Genomic DNA, 7,719 nt, shown 5'->3' with positions numbered 1-7,719 from the left:
TGGCAATCTGTGTGTTGACGGACCCACTCAGGACACACTCAGGACCCACAAATGCCGACTTACATTCGAAGGTGATTTCTCCAAACGCAGGGAATATTTTGTTAAATAATAAACTAATTCATTTGCGTTGTCCTATGTAGAAATCAATATGTTAAAAAAAAATCCCAAAAAGGTAACAATAATAAAGTTTTGGATAATAAAGGATCCATTTAATCTTGATAGAAGAAAAATAGCCCATTTAAGTTCTTGTGGCAAAGCATGAACTAACTATAGACTCTCCCATTGAGGAATTATATTAAACTAGCCAGACATTCTTAAGGCAGTTACACCACCTTTAATTTTGCTTTTCTGTCTATGGCCATGCCACCCTGAACAAGCCCGATCCCATCTGATCTTGGAAGCAGGGTCAGGCCTGGTTAGTACCTGGGTGGGGGACCACATAGGAAGACCAGGTGCTGTAGGTGTGAAAAATAAAATAAATAAGGGATTGTAAGCTGACAAGGTCCTTGCAATCAGTTAAGGGTTGTCTAGCCTAAATTAAAGAAAAAAGAAGAAGAAGAAAAGAAAAAAAAAATTGCTTTTCCTGCTTTCTAAGAACTGGTATTCTGCTACTTCATCATTTTTAGTTTCCGGAAACCTTTGAATAAAGAACTCAAAGAAGGTGTCTGGTTACTGTGAGTTTCTCAATTGAGTTCCACAAATATGTATTAAGTATCTGGTATGTGGCGTACACCGTGTCAGACCCTAGAGGAATGGAATGGATGCCAGAGGAGGCAGCTGTCGACTGTGCTAGCATCATTCTAGGGAACGGCAAGAGAAACAGGCTCAGAAAGAGTAAGTTCAATACAAGGCTTTGGACACAAAGATGAGGTTACGGCAGCAAAGAAAAGAGGCTCTTCTGCATCCTGGGAGGTATCCACTCCCTCTCTCTCTCTCTCTCATCTTACACACACACACACACACACGCGCGCGCGTCCTATAAGTGTGTGTGTGGCTCCTGGGCTGCTCCTGCCGGAGAGGGGCCAGTGACCTTGGCTGGATTTCCCAAGTTCTGAGGTCAGAGGGACTGGGTGCTGGAAAGGGGAGAAAGCAGAGTCCCACCTTCTCCCACTGTGTCCATCTGTCCTTCGCGGGCTGACTCCCTGGGCAACTTGGACTCAGTCCTGCAGCTCGGTGGCCCCTCCCTGGTCTTTCACGCCAGCAAGGGAGGAGAGGGTCTGGGTGTCTCAATGTCCTTTTTTCTGCTTCTCTATTATTCCTAACCATGCAAATCATTCTTTGCATAAAAGTCACTGAATTTTTTAAATACTCAGTAGTTTCTGTTTTGTGGCTTAGCCCCTGACTGACTGACATGCTTCCCAGATAAAGTGCTAAGTAAAAGATTCAAATGAAAGGGTCTCCGGAGTTCTGTGGAGCCATTTTCAACTACTCTGAATCATCCCGGTCCATTATGCTCTCTTAATATTAATGATAAATACTTAACATTAATTTTGCTGTTATTAATCTCCATGTATTTCACATGAATTATTTTATTTAATCCTTCCAAGAACTCTGGAAGGTCAGTACAACCATTTTCCTAGTTCACAAATAAACCAAGGCTACCTGGTTAGCAGGTAGCAGACGCAGGAATACACCTGGCCTTTAACTCCACCATTTCAACTTGTAGATACTTTCCTAGAGCCAGGTATAATTTCAGCCTAATGCCATTTCTTTCCCTCTTAGTTGTAGTCTACATTTGTTATTCGCTACTTTAAATACTATGAATCCTGGGAAATCATACAACTAAACTTGTTAGAATTAAATCTATAATATGAACAAATGCAATCCATATAAGAGCCTAGAAAGAACTCTTATGAATACAGCATTTAAGCTTTAATTTGTGAACAATATGAGAATTATTTTAGTTCATGAAAGCTTTGCATTGCTTACTTTCAGATTATCTGCTGTGTTTTGAAGTATAAAGTTAGTTTGAAACCTGGGTTCCTAGTGTACAAATTGTTTCTACAATTTTTTTTCTAAGGATTGCCCTATAATCCAGCACACATCTGTCACCCAGACTATTGTGACAGAACTCCAAGGCGGTAACCTGCTTCCACACTGGTCCTCCGTGATGTGTTCTCACCACGGCACCAAAAGTGTTCCTTTAAAGCCATAGGTCAGACGATGTCAGTTATCTGTTCAAACTCGTCCAGTGACTCCATCTCACCCAAAGCAAAAGCTAACACGCCCCGGTCACCCCCAACCTCTGCTCTCCACCCCATCTTCCCTGCTCTCTTCTCGTTTGCTCTTTTAGTCAAACTAGCCTCTGTGGTGGACTGAAAAAACACCTCCTCCCCACAAAGGTATACACTTCGGATCTGATACTGTCTCTTTGCTGCTTTAGTCATATGGCCTCTCTGCCTTCTTTGAAGGACTTTAGACGCTCCACAGGATCAGGGAAGTGACGTGTCCAGATCTTTCTGACTGAAATACTGTTCTCTCGGATGTTCAGGTGGCATCTCCGGTTCCTTGCAGAAGCGCCATCTGCTCAGTGAGACGTTCTCCTGATCACCTAATTTAGAACTGCGACCTCCTCTCGGACCTGGGCATCCTCTGCTTTACTTCTCCCCACATCACATATATTAACGCACTTTGTTACACTTACAGGTGCATTTATTATCTGTCTCCCTCAACAATAACTGTAGCGTAGACTCAGTGAGGGCTGTGCTCTGGCTCTGCTTTGTTTTCCCCAGAATCCCCAGCGACTGTATCACTGCCTGTGGCGTAGAGAGCCCTCAAAATATATCTCTAGGTCACACATGCCTGTGTGAGTGAACGGCGGAACCAGGCAGAGAACTGAAATCCTGACCACAGCACAATCTCTTTCATGGCACGGCTTTTATATCTGACCTTTCCTTATTTATTTTATTACGGCAACCAGACAGAATAGGCATAAGTTAAACATTAGAATCATCTAATTTTTAGACGCTTGATTTATCTGGGGTATATTTTAATGCAAATTATTCATCAACAGCACATTCCATATCCACAATCATTCCTGTAATGCAGCCCTTAACCTCTGATTTGTGTACTAATACCAGCACGTGGATTGGGAGATATCTTTAACATTAGGTTTTCAAAACAAGAACATCTGTATCTTGTATTCTATAATAAAGAAGGGAGGGGGATGCGTTTTAAATCATGATGTAAACTCCCCTAAAGGCTAAAATGGGTGCCAACTTAATAAGCCCACTATGGTTTATGAAATATTTGTGCTCTGTCTGACAGCCTACAGTAAAAACTTGCAGTAGGTTTTCAATTGGATAAAAGGAAAAACAGAATATATTGGAATGAGGCCACATTTATCTAAATCAGCAGAGACATTTCCTACTGCAGTGACCTTCGCTGTATTTTGAGGACTACAGCAGCACTGAGTAACATTTTTTTGTTCTTAACCATAAAAAATACCCTGAAATAATCTCTATTTTTTTCTATGATCAAGTATTCAAGACCTCATTATAAATATTTCATATGTTTGATGTTATCATATATTTCTCTGCACAACCATGAGCTAATCTTACATTTTACAAAAATGCTTAAATTCTTCCAGAAGTGTCATATTCCTTCCCTTGATGATCATCACTCAAAACAACAGCTTTTTAAAAACTCATTGTGCTGACATCTGTGGAGAGGAATATTCTTAAGATGACTGGAATCAATCAATGTAATGGAAAACCTGATGCTTAACATCTGTATAAATACTTAGATATGGCACAAAGTAAGAGTTTAGGTAAACTAAATTTTTTTTGAAAGAGACATTGAACTGAATTTTTAATCTCTTCATTTATTATAGATTACATTATAGCAGACAGGATCCAATCTGATTTTCAAGTCATTCTACAGGTCTTTGCAATTTCAAAACAAATCATAATTTCTTCAACCTGCCAGATTTTAAAATATTCTAATTTAAACCATACAATTAAATTAAAAGTAATGACATTTTCTTTTCAAAATTGGAAGCAGAAATATGAAGTTAATTTATCTTATTTTCCTCCACTTTCCCATTTGGCCAAATTAACATTTCTGAACCTCTTGTCAAAATGGTAAAAAAAAAATAAATGGAATATATGTCCTTTTATTTTCTAGAACTTCTTATATATGTGCATATATCTGGTGTGTGTGTGCGTGTGTGTGTGTGTGTGTGTGCGCCCGTGCAGATGTTAGGTAGGTAGTCAGGCGTGCTTGACAGCAGCAAAGGCCCAGCTCTGTAACCATGGAAACTTCCCTGGAAGGCCTCCCTTAAGGACCTCCCAGAAACACCTCCCTCTAGGGTTATAAATTATCCCACATCCTTGAGCACAAAGGCTATAAAAGCTGCTGGCTAAACCAGCTACAAACTTATGCGCAGAAAGTACTACCTCAATCTGCCCACAATCTAATGATTGTTATACTGTCCTTATACTATCATGACTATGCCGGACATTCATGCATCTAATTATAACAGGCTGACTTCTGGGTAAGCACATGCGCAAGAGGCTGAGTGTTATACAGCAGCCAACTGTCAGTCATGGTGACCTCGCATGCTGATCATCCGAGGACCTCCCATCATGGCCCAAATATAAACAGACCTCCCCACTTCTGCGTCCTTATAGCTCTCTTTGCTGAAAACCCGCTCTTCCCTTGGGGCGTACTCTGTCTTATCACTTCACCTCCAAATTCCACAAAGCTGCTGCCTTCCTTAACATGGCCCATTTCCTCCTAAAATGTACTTCAATAAATATTACCTCTTCTAAATCTTGCCGACCTATAATTTTCGGTGGAGAAGAACCAAGGGCCAATGCACAGCACACGAACACTGCAGGACCACTGTCCTCCTCCCCATTCCACTGGGGCGACGCCGGACATCATGTCACCCCAGCGGTGACACATAACACATAAAGGATGGAGTTGTTCAGTTTCGGATGTATTCAACCTCCTTTCCTGAGTCGGTCAAGCTTTAACTAAAATACCATGTAACAACATGCAAACCCCAAATCTCAGTAGTTTGCAAAGACTGGAATTTATGTTTTTCTCACACTACGCATCCACTGCAGGTTGCCTGAATCTTTACCTCGGATGTTTTCGTTTGTTTGTTTGTTTGTTTCTGTGTTTGTTTTGCAACATTGCCGAAGTAATAGGAAGGAAAAGAGAGATGAACACCGCTCGTGGCTGCTGCTTAAAACTTTTGCCTGAAATCGTGTCACTCAGGGTTCCTCCAGAGAAACAGAATCAGCAGGAGAGAGGGGCAGGGAGAGGGAGAGAGAGAGAAAGAGAAGGAGAGAGGGAGGAGCTGGGGTGGGGAGGGGGGTTGATTTTGCTGAGAAGGCAAATCTGAAATCCATAGAGGAGGAGGAAGGCTATCAGGAGGGCTGGCGAGAAAAGCTTTTGTGATAAGATTCAGGGGGCTGAGGACCCTGGTAAACCTGGGAACATTATATAAACACAAAATATTACAACAGAGTTAAAACAGTCACTTTGATTTTTTTCCCTCATTTAGAAGCTAAGCTGCAAGTTTTTATATCAGCTATGGATAAATTTGATTTTTATAGAAATACGAGTAACCTCCTTACCTTACCTACTAGTTGATTTTAATATTTTTCCTATACGGGAGTTTTGCCACATGGAATTTGTTAAAAACGTCTATTAAAGATACTGTCAAATTTATAAAGAAAATAAATACGTAATGTGGCTTAACAATAAAATTACCTATGGTTCATGTCTTGTATTTTAATTTTCCTAGCTGCAATTTATGGCTTGAAATGGACATTTAATATTTATATTCTTTGAATGCACATTTTAATGTCATTACCATAAAATTTTCTTATATAGATAGAGCGTTATCTATTAATTTTTCAAGTCATCATTCTTATTTTTCAAAGGCTAACACTAACTAACTAGCTTTCATTCCATTCTGCTCTGGCAATAGATAATAGAGAAGAATAATTATCACTTTCAAAATAAGGGTACCAATTCTTGACCTATGTATTACAACTGTGACTGGAAGTGTGTGTGCTTAACAAACCTTAAAAGAATAGCATATTTAAAACTTCAAGTAATATGGTCCATTATTATGACATTAAATACTTAAAATGGCCATTAAAATGGGTAATGGCAGACATGTCTGCAATCTATTGGGACAGAATGAACATGTTGATATGAAATAAAAAGACCACGGGTTTATGGTGAATTTGAACCTCTAAACTTAAGAACTTAACTGTTGCTTATCAATCAAATCAACCTGTTAATAAATTTGACCTGCGAAGCTGAACTATATGATGCAGGAGTTGCTATCTGCTATCTCTGGCTCCCTTTACTTACTTGCATCAAAGATGACTATTTAGTTTTTTTGGTTTGGGGTTTGGGGATTTGGTAGCCAAACCAGTTGATCAGTGCTCCTTACAGGGATCTGAGTAAGTCATCCTCGGGGTCTGAGTTCTCCCTCCCGCCTTCACAGTCCGCCTGCGCAGCGGACGCTGCTTTGACGGACAGAGTGTTTGGCCGCCCGCATACCCTTTGTCCCTGTCCCAGTATTGCGCATTTCTTGAACATACCCATTATCCACTTTTCTCACCAAGGAATATTCAGCGTTATCTCCGATTTGTGCTACCTGTTCAGGAAGGGGTCAACTCATTATCTCATGAGGAGTAGTGACAGACAAGCAAAGGGATTAGAGTGTCATTCAGGAAGACAGGCTGTCCTTACAGAGAGTGGGCAGGTAAATGAAATCCTTCCTAGCGCTCCTGAGAGCATGGATCCTACAGAGCCTCAGCCCCTTACAGTAGAGGAGATACACATGGATTCATAAAATTTCAATTATAAGCACAGTCTCACAAAATGCTTTTACCATATATCCATTTTATACATTAAAGAAGTATTAACACACCCAATCAATACACACAGGAGAGAATGACGTTTTTATAACATTAGAACAATCCATTAATATAAAAATGATAATGTGGAGGTTATGTCTTTCATTTATCAACTGTTTGAAGAATGTTAATTTTCGTGAGTTGATATCTGTTTTACAGGGAAATAACCCAGCCATGTGACTAAATTTCTCATTTTAATCATTGTTTAATGATGACAGATGCATATAAATTTTTGAGGACAATTATACTGATGAAATCAAGTGAAGTGGTAATGCAGGTATATTTTCTGAGCCTGTATTGTCCAATATGTGACTTCTGAGTGCTTAAAATGTAGTCTAAATTGAGATGTGTTGTAAGGATAAAATATACACCAGATTTACCATACAGGAAAAAAAAAATTAAATATCACATGCTGAGAAGATAATGTCTTAGATATTTTGGGTTAACTAAAATGTCATTATAATTAATTTCACCTGTTTCTCTTCTTTACATTCAGCTGCCAGATCATTTTACATGGCACGGAGCACTTACATTACATTTCTCTCGGACCATTCTGTTCTAAGCAATACGGCATAGTATTCGCGTATTGAAAATTACTTTCTTTCCACTTGAATCTCGGGCGCGGTTTATATAATCCATGGCCTTTGTATTAAAAATGCTCTCACACGGCTACGAACATGAGAATGTGATATAAAGGAAGAGAGAAACGAATTTTCCCCTACTTCACAATTTCATAACTGACACCACAATAACCATCCCATGCCGAGGAAAATCTGGACAGTTGTACATTTTGTCGTGATTCGGTTTGACGTTCCTGATCACATTTTGGAAA

At 39.7% G+C, this 7,719-nt stretch overlaps 1 pseudogene; it reads left to right on the top strand.

The window, feature by feature from the left end:
• Nucleotides 1–350: 350 nt before the first annotated feature.
• LOC118612703 lies at nucleotides 351–464 on the top strand (annotated as a pseudogene).
• The last annotated feature ends 7,255 nt before the right edge of the window (nucleotides 465–7,719 follow it).

The sequence above is a fragment of the Rousettus aegyptiacus genome, unplaced genomic scaffold, assembly GCF_014176215.1.
Source record: "Rousettus aegyptiacus isolate mRouAeg1 unplaced genomic scaffold, mRouAeg1.p scaffold_m13_p_16, whole genome shotgun sequence".
Taxonomy (NCBI): Eukaryota; Metazoa; Chordata; class Mammalia; order Chiroptera; family Pteropodidae; genus Rousettus; species Rousettus aegyptiacus.
This window is presented reverse-complemented; position numbering and strand designations above follow the sequence as displayed.